Here is a 6,762-nt window from a genome sequence, read left to right as displayed (position 1 = left end):
TTCATGGATTCCGAAGATTGGGAATCGCGAGCGCTGATTGGTCGATTCGAAATCCCACTATTCGTCACCGAAACATTTAAATTCCAAACAAAAACATCACCTCGCTTAAGTAATCCATCGTGAGTTTTGTATTTTTTGTTAGTTTAACAAATGGATCCATACAGAGTATACCATTATGTTGATTGGTACAATAAATGCGTTAATTACTATCATCGCTATAAGCTGATCTTGGCAGGTTTGATACTGTGCGTTCTGAAAAAACGAAGAAAGCAAAAAAAAACGTGCTGGCAATCCCAGATCTGTGAAAATCGTTCTGATTTTGGAGTTTACAGTAAGCTCTATCCTATGTTATTATCCGATCAAAGTACTTTCTACGATTATTGTCGATTATCTGTGGTGCAATTCGAGGAATTGTTGCAAGCTGTGGGACCACACATTGCACGACAACGATTTCTCCGTGAACCCATTTCTCCCGACGAACGTCTGTTATTGACTTTGAGGTACGTTTTTTCAACGGTGATAGTTGCTGTAACACAATTGATTTTACACATATTTTTGTAGATATCTAGCTAGCGGTGACAGTCAGAAGTCACTCCATTTTTCATTTGGATTGGGAGAGGCAACTATTTCCAATATTATCTCGGAAACTTGTGCTGTCATATGGGATGTCCTGTCTCCAATTCATCTGCCTTGACCCACAGTGGAGACATGGGCAAGAATAGCTAGAGAATTCGAAATCATTTGCCTACATCCATGTTGCATTGGGGCTATCGATGGTAAACATATCAACATACAGGTAACTAGCAAAAATGTTATGGCGAGAATATGAATGATGCTGAATTTAGCAGACCAACCGGCCGACAAACAAACTTGGCCCCCCCGGGGCCTCGAACCTTCAATTTTTAAAACCATGTTTCTTAATGGTAATTTTCATATGAAAAATGTTTGTAGGCACTCTCTCAAAACTCCCGGAAAAATTCCGACCCCTTGGGAGAAGAGCAAAGAGGTGATTGGCGGTAAAAAATCAAAAAAAAATTGATTTCTTCAAGTAAAAAAAAAATTTACACCCCAGGGTTTGGAATTTAGGTGAATTTTCCATCTGAAAAATATTCCCAGGTACCCCCTCAAATCCCCCGAAAAAATTCGACCCCTGCGGAGAAGGGCAAAGGGGTGCTTGGGGGTGAAAACCCAAAAATTTTCACTTTTCCTGGTAAAAAAAAATATTTAAAGTCGTGAGTTTGGAATCTAGGTGAGATTTCAATTTGAAAAATATTCACCGATACCCCTCAAACCCCCAGAAAACTTTCGACCCCTTCGGAGAAGGGAAAAAGGGTATTTAGGAGTAAAAACCCCAAAATTATGGTTTTTTCTAAAAAAATATATCTATATATATTTACCCTCCAGGGGTTGGAACCTAGGTAAATTTTCCATTCGAAAAATGTTCCCAGGCACCCCAAAAAATGTCGACCCATCCGGCAAAGGGCAAAGGGCGGTTTGAGGTACAAATAAAAAAAAATCGTCTTTTCTAGTAAAAAAAATCATTTACTCTCGTAAGGTCGGAACCCAGGTAAATTGTTCATCTGAAAAATGTTCCCAGGCACCCTCTCAAAGCTTCAGAAAAATTTCGACCCATTCGGAGAAGGATCAAAGTCAAATTGAAGGACAAATGGATGCTTGGGAATAAAATTTTTTGTGGGGGTGTGAAGGGGTGTCTGAGAACATTTTTCACATTAGAAGTTCACCTAGGTTTCAACACCTGGAATGTAATTTTTTTTGTCAGAAAATACTTAAAAAATTGGAGTTTTCACCCTCAAGCACTCCTTTGCTTCAATCCAGAGGGTGAATATTTTTCATGTGGCGTGTCTAGGGATGTTTCCCAATGAGAAAATTGAGGGTAGATGTGTACAAGGATGTGTTCATTTTTGCAGGTTCCAGCACACTGTGGATCTGACTTCTTCAATTCTAAACGTCGTAACAGCATAGTCCTGATGGCTATCTGTAACGCTAATTGTAAATATGTGATTGTTGACATCGGCGCTGAGGGACGACAAAGTGATGGTGGAGTTTTCAAGCGATCCAAATTCGGAATTTCACTAGAAAACAAACAAGTGCATTTACCTCCGCCTCGTCGTTTGAAAGAAGGTGGAGCTCTCATGCAATTCACGTTGGTAGGCGATGAAGCCTTTCAACTAGCAGACTTCATGATGCGTCCTTATCCCGGCTCACGTGGATTGCTTGATGATTAACGAATCTTCAATTATCGCCATAGCAGAGCTCGCAGGACAATAGAATGCACGTTTGGTCACACTGTTCAGGAGTTCCGAATTCTAAGAAATCCCATTGTCACTAAAGTCGAAACAGCTGAGCTGATTGTTCAAGCTTGTGTTTGTTTGCACAATTTCATTAGGGGAGAAAGGTGCGAAGAGTTGATAAACCCACCAGTGATCGATAGACAGCCAATTTTAAGAGGCTTGGATCCTATTCTTGATGCGGCTCCAACTATGACAGCCAGAGAACACCGAGACGAATTGAAACGTTATTTCTTTGAAGAAGGTGCTGTACATTGGCAGTGGAATATGATTTGATCCGTTTAAAGTACTAAACTAGAGGAAAAAGCGACATAACCCGTGTGACACAACTTTTATTTATCAACGAGTGTAATAAAAATATCATTTTCAATAAATGTATTAAAGTTTTGTACGCATAAACACTACACAACATTTTCTTTATTATAGTCATTGCGAATTTACTAATGAAATAAAGAATCTTGTATTTATGTGAACAATATTACAACTGTCTAGGTTTTCTTTTTCCTCTTTGTATCACATCAAATTCACTATGTTGAAGTGTTTTTTTTCATACGAGTAAGTAACAATACTAATTAATACAATCAGTCACCTTCCTTTGAAGTGTTTTCTTTTGTTTATAGGCACGATTAATCATCCAACTTCGCTCGAGGACGTGGAAAATACTTTATAAACTAGATAATATCATTTTGGTAGCATCAGTATTTCAATTTCGGCGAGTTATGAACATTCACTGACTACTATTCCTGGAATGAATCATGTCTTTGTTTTATTTTACTTTTTGAGTTTTTGATTTACCCAAAAGTCTTGGGCTAAAATAATCGTTGCAAAAAATCATCAAGCAGAGTCCTAGAAAAATTCAGGTAACTCAGAATATATAATTATTAAAATTCATGCATCTCGAGATTTCTAAATAAACTCGTCTATCTCAATGTTCACCTCAAAACTCATCAAACTCAGATACAATATAAAAAAAGGGTAATTTGCAGACGTCGATCAACTACCGATGATTTATTATTGAATTTACGTCAATTTCACTAATAATTCAAGTCAATTAGTGAATTTCACATAGAAATAAGACAAGAATTTCATAACTCAATTGAATTTTTAATCGAAGGTGAGTTAATTTTGAAAATTCGGATTCTTTACTATATATTAAAGAATTTGATTGATTTTTCTAACCATTTTATGCTGAAAAATCATAATCGTTATGGAGCATTTTCTTGTTGTTTTGAATAGAGAATTTTAACGAAAGAAAATTGAGTAACAAAACTCAACTTATTCTCGTACAGAATATTCACGTTCTATTAAAAATTCGTGTGAGTTATGAAATTTCTGTATTCTCTCTGTATGAGAATTGATAATTTTTCTGCGTTACCCGAGTTTTTCCAGGAACCGTCGAAATAAAATAATACTAAAGGAAATAGAGCTAGATGAATAACGAAGGTGTGGAGATTTGTCTCGAAACTATCAGCAGCAATCCAGCGACTAGAACTGCGCAGGGTTGTCCTCCAGGTTATACGTGTAAGTGAGCACTTTGAGAATGCATCCATGTCGAGCCGCCTCCGGGATGCGCCTCAAGCTGGCACCAATCAGCCCCAGAAACACACTCACTTCATCATCATCTTTAACGAGAGGCAAGACTGGTTGATCCACCAGGCATTGGTTGAGGTAGAGTTAGTACTGGTGGTGGTTGATCCAACATATTACATAAGCCTCGTAGAACATCGTCGGTCTTCATACCTGCATCAAAAAATTATGATTTTTTCCATTTTTTTTTTTAACTTTACGGGAAGATAATGTATTGTAAATGCAAAATACGTATCAGTCAATTGCGTTTAGTAGATTTGGAAGTGAAAGAACGTAATAAAATTCGAATAATAAAAACATATCTCTCAACAGAGAAACGAGAAAATAAAAATTAAAAAACCAGAAGAACAAAAAGATATAAACGAAATAAAAAAAAATCCTCCCGAAACCCAAATTCAACATTTTCATTTTCAAAACTAGAATTTCTTATAAAAAATAATAATAAATAACATCACGCGATTAGGCGAACATTGGGCTCGTGTTCCGCTCTCCGACGCAATTCTTCATATTAAATCATTTATTTTCCTTCAACCTCCTTCACCCTTTCTCAACTCTCACGCCACCCTCAATTCTACTGTAACGCTCGCTCTCTCGTTAAAATCGGTAAAGAAAAAAGAAAAACAGTACGTAAGAGAGGAACAGAATTCTTAGAAGATTATGATGACGAGTTGATTTGTGGCGATCGATAAATTATATACAAACACAAAAAAACACAAAACAGAACGGCATTTACTCAGTGAAATGAACCACGCTAATAATATTTATTAAATTCAAACATTTCTGTCCAAAATCATCGAAATTGATTCGTCATGATTTAAACTTAGGTCTACGTGAACTTGGATTAGCACGTTGTCAATTGGCGAAATGTTTTGGTCGTCAAAAGTACTCTTGGACTGAAAAACAGCAATTAAATTGGAAAGCTGTATTTAATGGAGCCGTATTTGAAGAATTATATTTACGTTTGAACAGGTTGAAATGTGTCTCTAGCAAACTTATTTGTTTCTGAATTTCCAAGGTTTTCCCTGATTTGGCCCAGCTGCACCACTTTTTTTCTAGATTATTTCCTCACCCAGTTTTCTACCATAGAAGCTGCGTAATGTCTTCCATTATTCTTCACTGATTCGATTGTAAGGAAATGCTCCGAAAATTTCGCTAAATGAACATTTCTTTGAATATAATCCTCAATAATGACTAAGTAATAGATGTAATAAACCATTAACATAGAAAATTTCTGTTACAAATTTGAATTTTCTTCATAACGATCTCCCAGTCCCTTCTAATTGCATCTCTATTCCGTTCTGCCATGCTCAGCTTGTGATTCCATAAAATAGGATATTTCTCGACCTCGAATATGAGAAACTCAGCAGCACCATCATCTCATCATCAATGATTTTGCTTTTTCCTTTAGCCCTCGTCTTTTTTACATGTGAAACTAAAGTAGCTGATTGAGAGACCTGAGACCTTTTTCTTTGCTCATCTTCGACATGAAGTTCATCTTGAACTTCGATGTTTCCTTGAAAGTCAGAAGATATTACAGTACCATCCTCTGTAATAAATGAACCAAAAATTATCGTTTTGATTGCTATGGAAATCACTGGCTGCTATCCTCGTAGGGATTTACCTGTGCAAGGATAAACTAATCCTTCTGATGTGATAAAGAGGTACTCATATTCATTGAAACACTGATGCTCAGTCAAATTTTGTGGTTGACATGTTAATGTTTGTGAACAGATGGTACACGTTCGGTGCTACAAGAGTATTATAATTAATAAAAATTTGTAGAATACGGTTCATTCCGTTGATAACAACACAATACAAACAAATATTAACAAAGAAGTAAGTGTCTATAACTTTCAATTTTCGGCTTACCACACGTCTCATTATCAGCCATATTTATTTATTAACAATAAAATATATCGCCAAAGTCATTCACAATGATCACAATCAATATAATGGTACACTGCGTATGGATCCATTTGTTGAACTAAAAAAAAATACAAAATCCACGATGGATTACTTAAGCGAGGTTATGTTTTTGTTTGGAATTTAGATGTTACAGTGACGAATAGTGGGATTTCGAATCGACCAATCAGCGCTCGAGATTCCCAATCTTCGGAATCCATGAATCCACCGTGAGAACGCAAATAGTCTTGCCATCATAACACTTTTCCCGAAGACTCCGACGAAGAACGCCCCTCGGCTATGAAGGTCAGAGATGGATAAAGAATGAGCCATCAGTGCATTTTTACTGTTATGTCCGGAGATGTTACCTGCGTCGAAGGACAAGAATTTTAGTCTTTTAGCTAGAATTTATAATTAAATAAACTGGACGACGCTGCTTTTTTATTATTACCTGAGGTTGATTTTACTATTGATGGATATGGATTGGAAATTGAATTAAAAAGCGATTAGATCAACTTTACACGTTTATTTGAATTGATTTTGATTCTTCGTACAATTTTAGAGGTTGACACAATGATTATCTGTGAAACCCTGCAATCATTACTAGATCTATCTCTTGAATGTTAACAATGGTAATGACTCACTTTGAGTGGTTCTTAATTATATTTCGTGAATTCTTGCGGTAATCCACCACGTTTCTCTGCCAGCGAACGATTGGTACACTATTACAAATACTTAGGTGGAATTTCCGTCTTCCACTCGTTCGGAATTGATGAAGTTAGAATTGAATAAGTCTTGAGACTTAATTGTTTATAAAAGTTGAGCCACACCCACGATTCACCAAGTTCACCACTAATTCTCTCAGATGCAAGAAGCGGTTCTACTTTCGGTTAAAGGAACTTGTATCCCCGAACACTTGCTAATTTATGTTCCCTACTGCTATTCGAGAACAATCCGAATTTCC

This window comes from Diachasma alloeum, unplaced genomic scaffold (assembly GCF_001412515.2).
Source record: "Diachasma alloeum isolate Michigan unplaced genomic scaffold, Dall2.0 Dall_scaffold_00381, whole genome shotgun sequence".
Classification (NCBI taxonomy): Eukaryota; Metazoa; Arthropoda; class Insecta; order Hymenoptera; family Braconidae; genus Diachasma; species Diachasma alloeum.
Note: the sequence above shows the minus strand (reverse complement) of the source record.